Source organism: Doryrhamphus excisus, linkage group LG8 (assembly GCF_037039965.1).
Source record: "Doryrhamphus excisus strain RoL-2023G ecotype Guam linkage group LG8, RoL_Dexc_Guam_v1.1, whole genome shotgun sequence".
Lineage (NCBI taxonomy): Eukaryota > Metazoa > Chordata > Actinopteri > Syngnathiformes > Syngnathidae > Doryrhamphus > Doryrhamphus excisus.
The window spans coordinates 5,663,209-5,681,942 of NC_136364.1; positions in this window are offsets into that span (position 1 = coordinate 5,663,209).

An 18,734-nucleotide genomic window follows, 5' to 3' on the forward strand; every position below is an offset into this window, starting at 1 on the left:
GTATATTTTCCCAAACATTTGTCAAACACAGGGGCCTAGAAATCCAAAGCTTCCATTGTACATCATAAAATAGCATCAGCATCATAAAACTTATCATAAAACTTGACATAACCTTTCCCCCAGCTCCATTTTTTCCTGTTGTAAAGAATTTGGGATTCAGTCCGATGACCCAGGACAGCGACGGTGTACACACAGCTGTGCATCCATTGTTCCAGAGTTTCAAATATTGTTTCAGGACAAAAGGATATCTGGGATCAGCTCCGTTGTTTACACAGCTCATCATCTCCGTTAGTCCGGCGAAACATGAATGTGCAGGTGGGCCCCCGGTTCTGTTCCGAGACGGTCGTGTAAATAAAGTTTTAGCATAAGCTACACTGCCACCCTTTAACATGTTCAAGGATACCTGACAGTTGAGTAGCCTGTCAATATTGGACACATCGTGAACTTGTGAGCTGTACGTAGTTCTCAAGGAAGTCCAAAAGTCATTTTATGGGAATATGTTGGTAACCACGAAACCCCGTAAATCGAGAATCACTTGTACATGGTTTGATATGATAAGCGTTATAGTCGAACTATGCATAATGGTTTCATTTACAGTACAACCTTGGTTAGTGTCCTTAATCTGTTCAAGAAGGTCCGACTTTAACCAAAATGTACTCTAACCAAAACTATTTTTCAATAAGAAATTTTGCTCATACAATTGATCCATTCCTGAAAACCATAGTTTGCATATTGATACATGTATACATGTACTGTAAATGATGAATTAATTGGATAAATAATCATTTAAGGTTATGTTTACCTTCATTGAAGATATTTGCGATGAGTTAATTCAGTTATTTATAAGGTCTCTGATTTTCTTTTGATTACAGCTGCAGAATAACCCAAAATGGAGTCAAAGAACGTTGGAAAACGTTGGAAACGTTGTCAGGATTTTTCGAAAGAAGGTAAGAAACACGACTGAATTCCAGAAATAAACACAAAGGTGGTATCCATGTTGATTGTACATTTATCCTTATTACTGGTGATTTAAATGCACTCATAATGGATTCATAAATGTAAAAAATAAATTTGGAAAAATATATAAACAAATGTAAAATATATAAAAAAATAAAAAAATAAATATTATATATAAAAATAATAATAATATAATAATAAAATAATATAACAATAATAATAATAATAATAATAATATATTTTATTTGTATAGCGCAGGGGTCTCAAACACGCGGCCCACAGGACACTAGTTTGAGGCCCCCGCCTTGATATGAAAGTTGAATGTTTCAAGTTTGATATGGATGCTGTATGGTATCATGTACCCAGAAAAAATGATTACGTTTGATTAATGTTCATGTTAAAGGTTAAATAACTGTTAATAGTTATCCTCCCTATCCGTGTGGAAGTGGTAAGTTTTTGGCTATTTAAGTTGAAAGGAAATAACTTGAAGGCTACCGTTTAGGTCGCTAGCTCTCTAGTTTGCGAGTTAGCATGTGTCTCAAGACCCTGCAGTTGCGCAATATGTTGTAAATAAAAAGAGTATAAATGTGACTATAGTCGTGTTTTGTCATGTCTACAGGGCTCTAATAATGCTTTGTTCATTTTAATCTGAAAAAAATCATTTGTCTACCCACCAACTATATGTGCTTTCTTAAGTTTTTATTATTATTATTATTATTCTATTTATTTATTTATTACTGATGGATTATCTTTATTCTTGATTTGTTTATTTATTTTTCATCTTATTTTGTGTAGAAAAATAAAAAGTAAGATATTTGAGAACAGTGGAATGTTTTATCAGAGCTTTTCTTGTAGAAAATTGGAACCAAAGCAAAGTTTTTTAATAATTGTTGTTTTTAATTGTTGTTTTTTTTTGGAAAACCTGATGCGGCCCAGTCTCACCCAGACCCTAGCTCCAGTGGCCCCCAAGTAAATTGAGTTTGAGACCCCTGGTATAGCGCTTTTTAAAATACTAAAAGACACTTTACAGAAGAATGGAGTTGAATAAAAGCAAGTAAACAGATTAAAAGATACATTAAAATACAACATTAATTTGTTAATACACAGTTAAAACATGAGAAAAAGCGGGGCGGGGTATAAAAAGTATAAAAATAATATATAAAATATATATATAAAGACTTCCAACGTCGCTGTGTTAGTAAGCAAAGAACTCCAGAGCCAAGCGCTGATAGATAGGCGACAGACACTTTGAAGGCGTAAGGGTCTGGCATCCTTTGTTTGAGGTGACCCCTTGCAGACCGGGCCTTGGCCCACACCCGTGTGATTGACAGGTGAGGCTGACCTCATCAGTGGAGGTGGGTCCCTAAAGACTGATCATGATGAAACCTTACCTAACAACACCGGCGATGGGACACACGAACACCTCAAGGGTTTAACGTTTTTTTTTTTTTTTGTCTTCGTCACGTGAAGGTGAAACCTTGTGAGCTGCAGAAAAGTTTCTGATGCAAACAAAAAAAGTTGCAATAAAGGATTGTGATAAATGAAAGTGGAACATAAGGTCCGTGTTGATCATTAGCTATCAATCAATCACTCAATTACCTAAACGGTTCATGGTGCGCGTTGAAGAAACCGGGGATCTAAGACGGCATCATCAGTTAAAAACCCTAATGAAGCCAGCCTGAATTCATCATGAAACAGCAAATAATTAGCGACCGCATCTCCGGGGAACACTTCAAAGAGAACCTCAAAGCGGTTTTCGGTTTTAGCGAAGCGCTCTCTTCAAAAAGCGAACATAAACACACCGCTTAGGACTACACAGGCGGCAAAAAGCTGTCCCCTGCGTCTTTCATTCACGCCAATAAATAACGATTCATCACCAAAAAAAAAAAAACTTTACACGCTGTATGCGTTTTGCGTCACATGACACTGACCTTTAAGGCGCTTTGTGAGATTAAAGCGGCGCCGCATCCAAAACGTACTCGGCATCAACAAATGAACATAAACCTAAGCCTGTCGCAGCTTTGGTCCACAGTTAAGGGGGTTGAGTTGCTAAGTTTGTTTTTTTTCAGGCGAGGTCCTGCTGGGACCCGGTTGCAGCAGCGTGCATGGCAGCAGAATTGAGACGCGCAAGAGGATCACTCGGCGCCTCGACTGCTGGGAAAAGCGCAACGTAATTAAAATGACACAAACAAAGTGAATCTAATTAGGAACCCCCCCCCGCATCCCCTCCAAACCCCAGCGCCGGAGCTCGTTAGCGGCTGACACTGCTAAATTATTTCCCTCCGTGGAAATAAATGAGGCCACTTGTCTTGCGATGTGCTCCGGGGACTCAGAAGGTAGCACCGAAAGTCATCATTGTTAAAGTGGACCTCGGGGAGTCACGTGCCGCCATGCCGAGTACAGCGTAGCACATGTTGACCACCATACCGTGGCACCCTGACGTTTGAACCTGTCGGTTTTCAATATCCACGTATACATGGACACAAATATTCCAATTCCATTTGGGTTATTTGCTAAAACGGAAAGAATTGAAAGAATCCCAAAGAAAAGTGCCAATCCCAATGAATATATCATGGGATTCCCAGGGGTGAAATATTCCTTTCCCCAATCCGATTGAGGTATCTTGTACCCGCTCAAATGGAAAGTTGTCAGACTGCGTTCTTCTTCCTGGTGTTTTTCTTCTTCTGTTGTTTATTGGCGGTTGGCAAGCAGCTTTGGTGTGCATTAGCGCCATCTGTGGAACACAATCTAAACCCTTCTATACGCCATTCACATGTACACTTTTATTAAAATAAAAAAAATAATATATATATTTTTTTAATATATTAATAAAAATAAAAAATATATTTTTAATATTTTTTATAAAAACTTCAATGAAAAAAATATATATTCTATTTTAATAAAAACTTTAATTAAAAAGAAAGCAGGCAAGGCAAGCAGCTTTGGTGTGCATTAGCGCCATCTGTGGAACAGAATCTAAACCCTTCTATACACCATTCACAAGTCCAGTTTTATTCAAATATAATTTTTTTTAAATAATAATAAATAAATAAATTATATATATATTGTTTTATTAAAATATATATATTTCAAAAATAATACATAAATAAATTATATATATATTGTTTTATTAAAATATATATATTTCAAAAATAATACATAAATAAATTATTTATTTATTTATTTTAATAATAACTTTAATTAAAAATATATTTATATATATTCTATTTTAATAAAACCTTTAATTAAAAAAAATATATATATCTATATAAAACATGTCCCAAGTTTAATTATAAAATATTAGCAAGATTGAATGTTATCTTTTCCTGTTTAAATTTATCCCAGGTGGGTTCTTTCAGCGAATGCTGAGATATGACGTAACACGCAGCTCCAGACGTTCTTCACTTTTAAAAATGGAGGCCAGCAATCGGCACTGGACTGCTGAGGAAAGTTTGTTTTTGATTCTAACTAAATTTCAAGACTGGACGAAGGAAAAACTGGCAATACGGAGTTATTCCAACAAGTGGAAGAAAAACTGGAGGAAGTCGGTATCACGTGATGTTGGTGTTTCCGTTTTACTGGGCATGCCCCATTGACTATTCTGGTTGATTATAGCGGCACATGTAGACAAGAGATTGGAATATTCCTTTCCATGGATACCATTGTTTTCGAAAAGGTCATGGTCAGCCAAATGTGGCCCGCAGGACACTAGTTTGGGGCCCCCACCTTGATATGAAAGTTTAATGTTAGTGCGGCCCGCGCTAGTTTGATATGGATGCTGTATGGTATCATGTACCCAGAAAAAATTATTACGTTTGATTCATGTTCATGTTAAAGGTTAAATAACTGTTAATAGTTATCCTCCCTATCCGTGTGGAAGTGGTAAGTTTTTGGCTATTTAAGTTGAAAGGAAATAACTTGAAGGCTACCGTTTAGGTGGCTAGCTCTCTAGTTTGCGAGTTAGCATGTGTCTCAAGACCCTGCAGTTGCGCAATATGTTGTAAATAAAAAGAGTATAAATGTGACTATAGTCGTGTTTTGTCATGTCTACAGGGCTCTAATAATGCTTTGTTCATTTTAATCTGAAAAAAATCATTTGTCTACCCACCAACTATATGTGCTTTCTTAAGTTTTTATTATTATTATTATATTTATTTATTACTGATTGATTGATTTTCTTTATTCTTGATTTGTTTATTTATTTTTCATCTTATTTTGTGTAGAAAAATAAAAAGTAAGATATTTGAGAACAGTGGAATGTTTTATCAGAGCTTTTATTGGAGAAAATTGGAACCAAAGCAAAGTTTTTTTAATTTTTTTGTTTTTAATAAATGCGTTTTTTGTTGTTGTTTTTTTTTAAAACCTAATGCGGCCCAATCTCACCCAGACCCGAGCTCCAGTGGCCCCCAAGTAAATTGAATTTGAGACCCCTGATCTAGAACAAGCATGAGAGTCACTTGAGATTGGATTTACTTTAATTCTTGCGGGAAAAATTGCTTTGGTTTTTGTGTGTTTCAATTTTTCTCTGACTTTTTGGAATAAATCCATAAGAAAAACCAAAGTTCTTCTGTCCAGAATTACCAAACAACCAAAAACCAGTCCGAGGTGTACATCATGTGGACGATTCAACAAAAGCCTTTACTTCCTCATGTTTAATTTGATAGGTTTCTACTTCCTGTTTTGGCTTCTTAGAACTCCCATTTGGATATTATTCAATCGGTGTTGAGCATTTGACACCAGAGCGGAAGCGGAGGAGGGTTCGACCGACGAACACTTAACGTGGAACTGAAGAACAGGACCTCGAGATCCAACGTCATACATGGGGCACCATTCAAATTGTAGCCCAAAACATCCAGTTTTGTGGAAGACTTTGTTGTCGCCCTACATACCAGAAACCAAAAGGGGTCTCCAAATCCAATGAATTCCACTGGGATTCCGATATTTTCCATAAAATCAAAGTTTGACCAGATTGAATATTAAAACAGCTTAGCAAAACTTTGCAGTACTCGGAAAGTGCTTCCTGTGCCTTCGTACCATTTCTCAAAAATCACAAAGTCATCAAATCAGAGCTTTTGGGTGATCCTGTCTATGGTCTGGATTTCAGACTTCCACCCACACACATATACACATATACACACACACACACACACACAAGCCGGTGTGTTGAAGTAAGTGAATCCAGTGGCTGGTAGTTTTGAGGGAGTCAGGGGAGCCATTGAGAGCCCATTAGGAGGTTAAGTGGAGGAACCTCTCCATTGTTCTGCTGTTTGATTCCTGCCCTGTGACCCACACTCTCGCTGGCCAGAGCCTGGGAAACCCAGTTAGTGATGATGAGGGGAAATAAAAGACAATCTGACACACATACGCCAGGTTGGAACAGTATGGAGCACTGACAGTCAGATGGCTCTCTGCGGACCCGGCGGCCGACGTGGAAGGGGCGAGGAGATTTCCGGCCAGACGACGGTAGCGGAACATGTGGCCGAGTGAGGAAGTTGATGATGGCAACAAGAACGGGATGGCGCTCCAGACGCTTTTGTACGCTTCGGTTACAACTAATGGCTTTATTCGTTCCTCAAAGTCCCAAATTACAGAGGAACCTTGGTTAATGTATGCCCCGGTTAGCGTCATTTTCAGTTAACATCCAATTTCTATCAAACTGTGTTCTTAATGGATTTTGATTGCAAAACATTAGCGTCGTATTAGCTTGCTAATGAATGGAAATGCGAAGCCTGTCTATGATGTTATTCATTCTTCAAAATCCCAAATTACAGCGGAACCTTGGTTAATGTACGGCCTGCTTAGTGCGGTTTTCAGTTAACATCCGAACTCTGTCAAATGGATTTTGATCGCAAAACATTAGCAACGTATTAGCTTGCTAATGAATGGAAATGCGAAGCCTGTCTATGATGTTATTCATTCTTCAAAATCCCAAATTACAGCGGAACCTTGGTTAATGTACGGCCTGCTTAGTGCGGTTTTCAGTTAACATCCGAACTCTGTCAAATGGATTTTGATCGCAAAACATTAGCATCGTATTAGCTTGCTAATGAATGGAAATGCGAAGCCTGTCTATGATGTTATTCATTCTTCAAAATCCCAAATTACAGCGGAACCTTGGTTAATGTACGGCCTGCTTAGTGCGGTTTTCAGTTAACATCCGAACTCTGTCAAATGGATTTTGATCGCAAAACATTAGCATCGTATTAGCTTGCTAATGAATGGAAATGCGAAGCCTGTCTATGATGTTATTCATTCCTCAAAGTCCCTAATTATAGCGGAACCTTGGTTAATGTACGGCCTGCTTAGTGCGGTTTTCAGTTAACATCCGAACTCTGTCAAATGGATTTTGATCGTAAAACATTAGCATCGTATTAGCTTGCTAATGAATGGAAATGCGAAGCCTGTCTATGATGTTATTCATTCCTCAAAGTCCCTAATTATAGCGGAACCTTGGTTAATGTACGGCCTGCTTAGTGCGGTTTTCAGTTAACATCCGAACTCTGTCAAATGGATTTTGATCGCAAAACATTAGCATCGTATTAGCTTGCTAATGAATGGAAATGCGAAGCCTGTCTATGATGTTATTCATTCCTCAAAGTCCCTAATTATAGCGGAACCTTGGTTAATGTACGGCCTGCTTAGTGCGGTTTTCAGTTAACATCCGAACTCTGTCAAATGGATTTTGATCGCAAAACATTAGCATCGTATTAGCTTGCTAATGAATGGGAATGCGAAGCCTGTCTATGATGTTATTCATTCTTCAAAGACCCAAATTACAGCGGAACCTTGGTTAATGTACGCCTCGGTTAGCATGGTTTTCAGTTAACAAATGGATTTTGATCGCAAAACATTAGCATCGTATTAGCTTGCTAATGAATGGAAATGCGAAGCCTGTCTATGATGTTATTCATTCTTCAAAGACCCAAATTACAGCGGAACCTTGGTTAATGTACGGCCCGCTTAGTGCGGTTTTCAGTTAACATCCGAACTCTGTCAAATGGATTTTGATCGCAAAACATTAGCATCGTATTAGCTTGCTAATGAATGGAAATGCGAAGCCTCTCTATGATGTTATTCATTCTTCAAAGTCCCAAATTACAGCGGAACCTTGGTTAATGTACGCCCCGGTTAGCACGGTTTTCAGTTAACAAATGGATTTTGATCGCAAAACATTAGCATCGTATTAGCTTGCTAATGAATGGAAATGTGAAGCCTGTCTATGGTGTTATTCATTCTTCAAAGTCCCAAATTACAGCGGAACCTTGGTTAATGTACACCCCGGTTAGCACGGTTTTCAGTTAACATCCGAACTCTATCAAATGGATTTTGATCGCAAAACATTAGCATTGTATTAGCTTGCTAATGAATGGAAATGCGAAGCCTGTCTATGATGTTATTCATTCCTCAAAGTCCCTAATTATAGCGGAACCTTGGTTAATGTACGGCCTGCTTAGTGCGGTTTTCAGTTAACATCCGAACTCTGTCAAATGGATTTTGATCGCAAAACATTAGCATCGTATTAGCTTGCTAATGAATGGAAATGCGAAGCCTGTCTATGATGTTATTCATTCCTCAAAGTCCCTAATTATAGCGGAACCTTGGTTAATGTACGGCCTGCTTAGTGCGGTTTTCAGTTAACATCCGAACTCTGTCAAATGGATTTTGATCGCAAAACATTAGCATCGTATTAGCTTGCTAATGAATGGAAATGCGAAGCCTGTCTATGATGTTATTCATTCTTCAAAGACCCAAATTACAGCGGAACCTTGGTTAATGTACGCCCCGGTTAGCATGGTTTTCAGTTAACAAATGGATTTTGATCGCAAAACATTAGCATCTTATTAGCTTGCTAATGAATGGAAATGCGAAGCCTGTCTATGATGTTATTCATTCTTCAAAATCACAAATTACAGCGGAACCTTGGTTAATGTACGCCCCGGTTAGCACGGTTTTCAGTTAACAAATGGATTTTGATCGCAAAACATTAGCATCGTATTAGCTTGCTAATGAATGGAAATGCGAAGCCTGTCTATGATGTTATTCATTCCTCAAAGTCCCTAATTATAGCGGAACCTTGGTTAATGTACGGCCTGCTTAGTGCGGTTTTCAGTTAACATCCGAACTCTGTCAAATGGATTTTGATCGCAAAACATTAGCATCGTATTAGCTTGCTAATGAATGGAAATGCGAAGCCTGTCTATGATGTTATTCATTCCTCAAAGTCCCTAATTATAGCGGAACCTTGGTTAATGTACGGCCTGCTTAGTGCGGTTTTCAGTTAACATCCGAACTCTGTCAAATGGATTTTGATCGCAAAACATTAGCATCGTATTAGCTTGCTAATGAATGGAAATGCGAAGCCTGTCTATGATGTTATTCATTCTTCAAAGACCCAAATTACAGCGGAACCTTGGTTAATGTACGCCCCGGTTAGCATGGTTTTCAGTTAACAAATGGATTTTGATCGCAAAACATTAGCATCGTATTAGCTTGCTAATGAATGGAAATGCGAAGCCTGTCTATGATGTTATTCATTCTTCAAAGACCCAAATTACAGCGGAACCTTGCTTAATGTATGCCCCGGTTAGCACGGTTTTCAGTTAACATCCGAACTCTGTCAAATGGATTTTGATCGCAAAACATTAGCATCATATTAGCTTGCTAATGAATGGAAAATGGGAAGCTTGTCTATGATGTTATCATATTTCTGTATTTCTTTGCCAACTAACACAAAAATGTTTTTTTAGTTTTTTATAATTTTACATGCAAAAATAATTTGAAATTGATATTAATGATGAATGAAGGAAACAAATCAACATTACAGTTACTTTTTACCTTCACTGAAGATTTGATTGTTGCCAAAAAGTGAGACAGATGCCACTGTTGTGTTTTGCTGTTAGATATTTTTGAATGTAAGCTATTTTTTTCCCCCAAATAAACCCAGCGACTGGTGAGAAACAATAGTGAATTCCAGAAATATCTCATGGCAAAACCACACTGCTGAACCTGTAGACATGAACTAACACCCTTATGGTCATTTTTACACTCTTATTATTCATTGTTTACATCCCATAGCGCAGGCTACGGTATCACTGCAACAAATTAGCCTCTCCAATTGACTTATTCTAAACTAAACTAAAAATAAAAATTCAATCGGAGTGAACAATGCAGCCAAAAACTTACCACTTCCACATGGAATACGAGAAGCTATTTTTTTTAGTCTCCATGCACTGTGAATAGTAATTAATCTAACATTATTTTTTTCAATCATGTCAACATTACTGACATCTCGTGAGCAGAATACTACATATAACTTGTTTTTCAATATTTTTTACTTATAGTATAACAGAGATAACCACAAAAGAGTGACTATTATTATTATTTTTCTAAACGTGAAGTATTGAGGGAGCGTTATTCAAACATGACTATATAACGAGGGACGACTGTACTACTATATAGTACTAGTTTTCAAATACTTTGGAAGGTCCCACAATAGTAGATTGGAAGTGTGTTGAAAAAACACAAACTTCATCGGCAAATTTTTAAAGAAATATCATCTTTCCAGCGACGGTCCACGCGCCGATGATAAATAGACGCGAGTCTGTTATTGCATTCCGGCCAAACAGGATCAACATGCATACTTAGGAATGAAGCTTCCCAAATAAACCCGCCTGTTTTTCAATATTTTTTTTACTAATAATATACCAGAGGTAACCACAAAAGAGTGACTATTATTATTATTTTTCTAAATGTGAAATATTGAGGGAGCGTTATTCAAACATGATTATATAGCGAGGGACGACTGTACTACTATATAGTACTAGTTTTCAAATACTTTGGAAGGTCCCACAATAGTAGTTTAGAAGTGTGTTAAAAGAACACAAACTCCCACTTCCGGGAGTGACATCAACTACCGGTAACTTCCTTTTTTAGGCGCATGATGGCTGCGGTCGGACTGGTCGGTTGAGTAATGACCTCCTGCCGCGTCTGATGTGTTGACAAGCTCGTCATTAAACGGTCGTAACAGTTAATGACGCTAATGAGTGATGTAGCGTCGTAATGATCATTTTTATTCTTTGTGTTTTTGTCCGCCGCTAAAGACAGCAGTAAGACGGCTAAGTGCGGTCTGAGTTAGAAATCGTTAAGTTGACCGCAGCGAGGAGCTGCTTGCTGCTAAATTAGTTCCACGACATCGATTTCTTTGTTTATTTTTAGCCTTCATACACATCTATTAGCTCTAAGAGCTGTGGAACGTCTTAAGGCAGGGGTCTCAAACTTAATTTACATGGGGGCCACTGGAGCTAGGGTCTGGGTGAGACTGGGCCGCATCAGGTTTTCAAAAAAAAACAAAAAAAAACGCATTTATTAAAAACAGAAAAATTAATAAACTTTGCTTTGGTTCCGATTTTCTACAATAAAAGCTCTGATAAAACATTCCACTGTTCTCAAATATCTTAATTTTTATTTTTCTACACAAAATAAGATGAAAAATAAACAAATCAAGAATAAAGAAAATCAATCAATCAGTAATAAATAAATATAATAATAATAATAATAATAAAAACTTAAGAAAGCACATATAGTTGGTGGGTAGACAAATGATTTTTTTCAGATTAAAATGAACAAAGCATTATTAGAGCCCTGTAGACATGACAAAACACGACTATAGTCACATTTATACTCTTTTTATTTACAACATATTGCGCAACTGCAGCGTCTTGAGACACATGCTAACTCGCAAACTAGAGAGCTAGCCACCTAAACGGTAGCCTCTGAGTTATTTCTTTTAACTTTAATAGCCAAAAACTTACCACTTCCACACGGATAGGGAGGATAACTATTAACAGTTATTTAACCTTTAACATGAACATGAATCAAACTTAATCATTTTTTCTGGGTACATGATACCATACAGCATCCATATCAAACATTAAACTTTCATATCAATAAGGCCGGGGCCTCACAGTAGTGTCCTGCGGGCCACATTTGGCCCGTGGGCCGCATGTTTGAGACCCCTGTGTTAAGGGATGGAGAAGGATGAGGCACACAGACGGGGGATGCTTGGTAGGGAGTGATGTGGAAAAAGACAGCATGGAGGGAGGAAGGAGGGAAGGAGGGAAGGAGGGAAGGAGGGAGGAGGCGAGGCTGGATGTCTTGTTTGGCTGATAGTAATCTGACAGCTATTAGAGGGCGTAGGGTTAGGGACCTGCTGGCTTGGGGTGGCGGGTGGCGATGGCGTTGGGGGCGGTATGATATATGCTTCCCCTTGTGTGTGTGTGTGTGTGTGTGTGTATGTGTGTGTGTGTGTGTGTGTGGCGATGACTTCATTCTTCTACATTCAATTCTCTCTTAGCCTCAATGGCCTCCCTCTCATCTCTCTCCCCCTGCACCCTCATTCATTTCTCACTGCCTTTCTTCCCTCCATCCATTCTCCATCTGCGCCCCCCCCCCCAATACCCCCGGTCCCCGCTTCCTCCGGTCCCGCTGTACATTTGGGTGTCTCGCCACGTTACAAGCCGTGCCCTTAATTTGACAGTGTCACAGAGATCCATCTTCATTCTCTCACTCTTTTCATAATCTGATCCTCTTCCTCTAGCATGCAATTAGTCCCCCCCCCCCTGTCTGCCGCCCCCTCCCCCCCCCACCACGCTCCGTCCTCGGTCCCCTCGCGGCCTCTGAGCTGCATGCCGTTGCCCCCGCCGAGCAGCCTGCATGATTGCTACAGCTTTCCCTGTGCAATCCATTTAGAGCCGGGGCCCTGTAATGAATATGTACATTGAGAGGGACCTCGGTGGGGGTGGGGGGGGGGTGCAGGGGGGGGTCAGGAGCAATCAACCTTGAATTCAATTATGCCAGTGAAGGTTAATGACTGTGCTCAGTGGTCAGAGGCACGCGCCACAGCGCCCATTAAAGCAGCTTGTCAGAAGTGACAGCATTCAGTGAGGGAGGGGGGGGGCAGGAAGACATGGGGGAAGACTCGTAGCGAGCGAGCGAGGGAGGGGAGGAGTCATGAGACGCACGCCGCCAGATAGATGGACAGCTAGATAAAACCATGTCAGTCAGAGGTGCTAGATTACATTGAGTTGGGCCCCAACAAATCACATTGTAAAGTTCTGCAACCCCCCCCTCCGATGCCCCCCCACGCCCCCTCCCCGGGGGGGGGGGCGCTGAGCACGCTAGCTGTAATATGATTAGTCTACATAAAGACGTGTCTGGAGTGTAATTCACTGCTCACTAATGAGGCCCTGTCTGAACCAGGTACAGATGAATCCCCCCCCCCCCCGACCCCCCCACTGACTGCGCTCTCTCACCTGCAGCCACATGCACCCCCCCCACCTACACCCTTCATCCCCCCGCCGGCTGACTTATTCGACTTCAGTCTAATGTCCTTGCTTCACGCCCCCCCCCCCTACAAAGAACCCAGCCGGGTCACTAAAGCGCCCCTGCTTGGTTAATCCGATCCAGGAGTCATGTGACTTTCTCTCACAACCCAGCTTAGTTGACTTAAAGTCTTTCGAGGTAAATGTGCTAAAAGTTTGCATTTAATTGCGTTTAGTCGGGATGCTGTGAGGAACCTTGGTTAATGTACGCCCCGGTTAGCGTCATTTTCAGTTAACATCCAAATTCTATCAAACTGTGTTCTTAATGGATTTTTAATTGCAAAACATTAGCATCGTATTAGCTTGTCCCAAAAGTCCCAAATTCCAGCAGAACCTTGGTTAATGTACGCCCCGGTTAGCGCGGTTTTCATTTAACATCCGAACTCTGTCAAATGGATTTTGATCGCAAAACATTAGCATCATATTAGCTTGATAATGAATAGAAATGTTAAGCCTGTCTATGATGTTATTCATTCCTCAAAGTCCCAAATTACAGCAGAAATTTGGTTAATGTACACCCCGGTTAGCGTCATTTTCAGTTAACATCCAAATTCTATCAAACTGTGTTCTTAATGGATACCGCAAACGTAATACTGAATTTGTTTTAATTGTTTTAATCAAATTATTATTACTATTATTATTATATTTTATTATTTCTTTTGTTTATTTCTTCCCCATATACACACAAAATCACACATACAATAATATACTGTAACTAAAATGCACATGTACACCCACAAATAAAATGTAATAATAATTCAGTATTACGTTAGCAGTAGGCAAATTTTATTACGTTTGTGGGAAATTTATTACATTTACATTACATTATTACATTATTATTAGATGTCATAACAAGATAATTTTTTTTCTTTTTTTTGTGTTGAGTATCATTTGAAAACATTAAAGAAATCTTGAATTCTTAAATTATAATTTATTTTAAATTTAAAAAAATAACATAATTGTGATAATTGCAATTGTTTTCATAATATTATTATTATTGTATTTTATTATTTCTTTTGATTATTTCTTCCCCATATACACACAAAATCACACATATAATAATATACTGTAATGAAAACGCACATGTACGCCCACAAAAAAATGTAATAATTTCCTGCAAATGTAATAGTTATTACATTTGCAGTAATAGTTATTACATTTTTTTTACGTTTGTGGGAAATTTATTACATTTACAGTACATTATCAAATTATTAATACGTAGATGTCATTTTGAGGATTTTAACAAGATAATTCTTTTTTTTCTTTTTTTTGTGGAAAAATATCATTTGCATACATTAAAGGAATCTTTAATTATTAAATTATAATTTATTTTAAATTTAAAAAAATAACATAATTGTGATAATTGCAATTGTTTTCATAATATTATTATTATTATATTTTATTATTTCTTTTGATTATTTCTTTCCCATATACACACAAAATCACACATATAATAATATACTGTAACGAAAACATGTATGCCCACAAAAAAATGTAATAATTTCAGTAGAAATTCAGTATTACATTTGCAGAAGGCAAATTTTATTACGTTTGTGGGAAATGTATTACATTTACAGTACATTATCAAATTATTAATAGATGTCATTTTGAGGATTTTAACAAGATAATTCTTTTTTTTCTTTTTTGTGGAAAAATATTATTCAAAGTATATCATTTGCATACAGTAAATTAATCTTTAATTATTAAATTCTAATTTATTTTAAATTTAAAAAATTAAAAGAATTACTTATTATTATAACTAGAGAGCTAGCGACCTAAACGGTAGCCTTCAAGTTATTTCCTTTCAACTTAAATCGCCAAAAACTTACCACTTCCACACGGATAGGGAGGATAACTATTAACAGTTATTTAACCTTTAACATGAACATTAATCAAACGTAATAATTTTTTTCTGGGTACATGATACCATACAGCATCCATATCAAACATTAAACTTTCATATCAATAAGGCGGGGGCCTCAAACTAGTTTCCTGCGGGCCACATTTGGCCCGCGGGCCGCATGTTTGAGACCAATGATGTAACCGAAGCGAATAAAATAGGAAGTTAAGTGGGTGAATAGACGACATCATATCACAAAGTGGACATTTACGGGCATCATCTGTACATATTTCTGAGGGAGAAGAGTCGGCATGCAGGGAGTGTAAAAGATTTATGAACGGACCATCCCGGGTCATGGACGTCTCCTCCTCCATCACCCGGCTTATACTGCCCAATATGTGAATATTGGTATCCATCAAGACGGAATATCCAAAAGCAAATTTAGGAACGGTAGGAAAAGTTGGCCGCATGGGTATCCTCTAAATAGTTTATGTTGTTCGCCGATGAAGAAAATATCAAATTTGCCATGAAAATGTATGGAAATTGTATCAACGCTATTACAGCCGCGAATTTTTAAAGCAATATCATCTTTCCGGCGACAGTCCATGCGCCGATGATAAATAGACGCTCGTCAAAAAGAGTCGGGAGGCTCTTTGCTTCCCTGCGAGTCTGTTATTGCATTCCGGCCAAACAGGATCAACATGCATACTTAGGAATGAAGCTTCCCAAATAAAGCCGCCTCCCCACATTCCCGTCACTCTCTGCCTCTTTTCCTCACTGGCTTGATTTGTCATCAGGAATATCGTAGTCGGGTTTATTGTATATAAGATGAGATTCTCCTGCCCGACAGAACGCCTTTCAAATGGTGATTCATCAGCTCAGACGCTAATAATTGTGTGTGTGTTTGAGTGACAGGCCCTCACACATATTTGATCGGACCCCGTCGCCGTCCCGCTTGAAATGGCTCCCCTCGCTTGAAACTAGCCTTTATTCGCATCATTTATTGTCCGTGCTGGCATTTTCCAGTTAGTTGGCCGGCTGAGTGCTATTGGCTTTCCAATCAATGTGCTGATTGTTATGAAGGAGGAGGGGAGTGGGGGGGTGGGGGGGTATTTATTCAAAACGGAACACTTTCTCTGTCTTCGCGGCCTCCTTTGATGGCTGCAGGTATTGATTTTGGATTTCTCACAAGCACCTATTACATTTCCTGCTATTTCAATTTGGCCATTTTGCTATTTGTTATAAGCCGCAGTTTATGGTATACATTTTTAGGATGGTTTTTACTTGCTCATGTAGTTCATCTTCAAACAGCTAATATACAACATAAGGTGGGGAGACATTAGTTCTCACTCCACACTCTTTATTGCTCTCTGGTTCTACCATATCTTACTTATTGTGTGGAAATATGGGCTAATAACTATAAAAGCAATCTTCACTGGCTAAATGTACTGCAAAAAAGGCCAGTAAGGATAATTCATAATGCCACCTACAGAGAACATACTAACTCCTTATTTCTAAAATCACAAATACTTCAACTTGCTGATATAGTTCATCTTCAAACAGCTAAAATAATGCATAAGGCAAAAAATAAGCAATTAGCTAAAATGTCATCCAATACTTCTATTTTATGAAATAAAATGTAATAAAATGTAATAAAATTTAATAAAATTTAATAAAATTAAAATTTTTAAAATTTAATAATAAAAAATAACAATACAATAATATAAAATGTTATTTAAAATACATAAAATAAAATAAAATGTTATAAAATTTTATTTTATTTAAAATAACATTTTAAATAGATTTTATTTTAAATAAAATTCATTTAAAAATTTTATAAAATTTTATTTAATAAAATTTAATTTTATTTAATAAAATTTTATTTTATTTTATAAAAATTTATTTCATAAAATAAAGTAAAATTTATATTTATATTTATTTAATAAAATTTTATTTTATTTTATTTTATAAAATAAATTTTTTGTTTGATTTTATAAAATTTTCTTTTATTTTATAAAATGTTCTTTTATTTTATAAAATAAAATGTGATTTTATTTTATAAAATTTTATTTTATTTTATTTCATAAAATAAAATGTGATTTTATTTTATAAAATTTTCTTTTATTTCATAAAAAAAATATTTTATTTTATTTTAACTATATTAGGAAAGCAGGAAGTGAACAAATACAAAAGTTACTGATTGTAAAAGTACCAGATGGAGGGGTAGGATTTAATAAGCTTTGCTTCTTCCTACTCCTTTTGGACATGTGGAACTGTGAACTGATTATGGGATGCACTCAATTGGAATCTGATGCATGTTCAAATGAAATTAAACCATTACCATTACATGTTTACTTGTGGGCACAATTACAAAATAAAAATATGGATACTAGATTTGTCATCGCTGTGTTATTGTATTAAAATGCTGAAAGTAAGCCAACATTAGCTTAAACACTGCACAGATTGCTGATTAGGCAGCATGAATATTCCTAAGGATAGGTTTTCTAAGGCTGGCCAGAATAAAAGGCCGTCCCAAACATGTGTTTTTTTTTTTACTGCATCGCTGCATTTTTTGTATGCTTATTCAATACTTGCGTGTGCTGTGTCATAAAACTGAACATTTCTGTGAAGCCTTTTGTTGTGGCCAGTTTAAAGCAAACCTGTGCGATAACATTTATGCACTACAGTTTTGAGGTGGTCGGGATCCGGATAATTTTTTTCCACTGTTGTTGACTTGGATTGGCTAGTGATGTTGTGCCTTGGTTCACACCGGAGATGTTCCACTATGGTGCTCCATAGTCTCCTCTTTGATGCAGTGGTCCCATTCCCTGCATAACCTCGTCTCACATGCTTACCGTAGTAAAAGTATCTATGAGTTTGTATGAGATTGAGATATCTTTGATGAGCTCATCTTTACTTAAGTTGTTCTTAACACCCTCAGGCCTTTTCAAGAACTGGTCTTTGGTTTTTTTCTTCTCCGCCTTTTTTCTTCTACGCTGAGGACAATGAGGCCCTCCAAATGAATGCAGGGAAGTGTGATAATTGTGGCTATTCTGAGAAGCAGACCCAGAGAGCAGGAGAAGGAGGTAATTATTGTTCTTCAGCGAGGGAGGGGAAATACTTGTTTCCTTGCCCGGACGTCAATATTTATCCTGGTCTAACAGCCAGCTGACTGGCGTTGAGGACCACGGCACGCTCGGAAAAACCCTTTCGCCCCACCCGCTTGTCGGCGGCCGTCTCCTAAAAGCGATATTAGCGTGTCGCTGTCGTGTTGTTGTGTTGACGGGTCACCCCCCCCCCCCCCCAACCCCGCCGCCGCCCCAATTTAAAAGCACACACAGCTTCCTGAACTGATTAGTGGACTGCAGCACCCAGTTAGCATGATGATAGCACATTTCCCATTTGTTTTTTTTTTCTTCTTGCAGCAGGTACCAACAAATACAGGATGTTAGCTCGCATGCCTGCTAGGAGTTTATTTCATTCCGAAAGAAGAAATAATAGTATTAAGTATAAATAGCATTGCTTATTGCTTATTGCATTTAGAGGTGAAAACAACA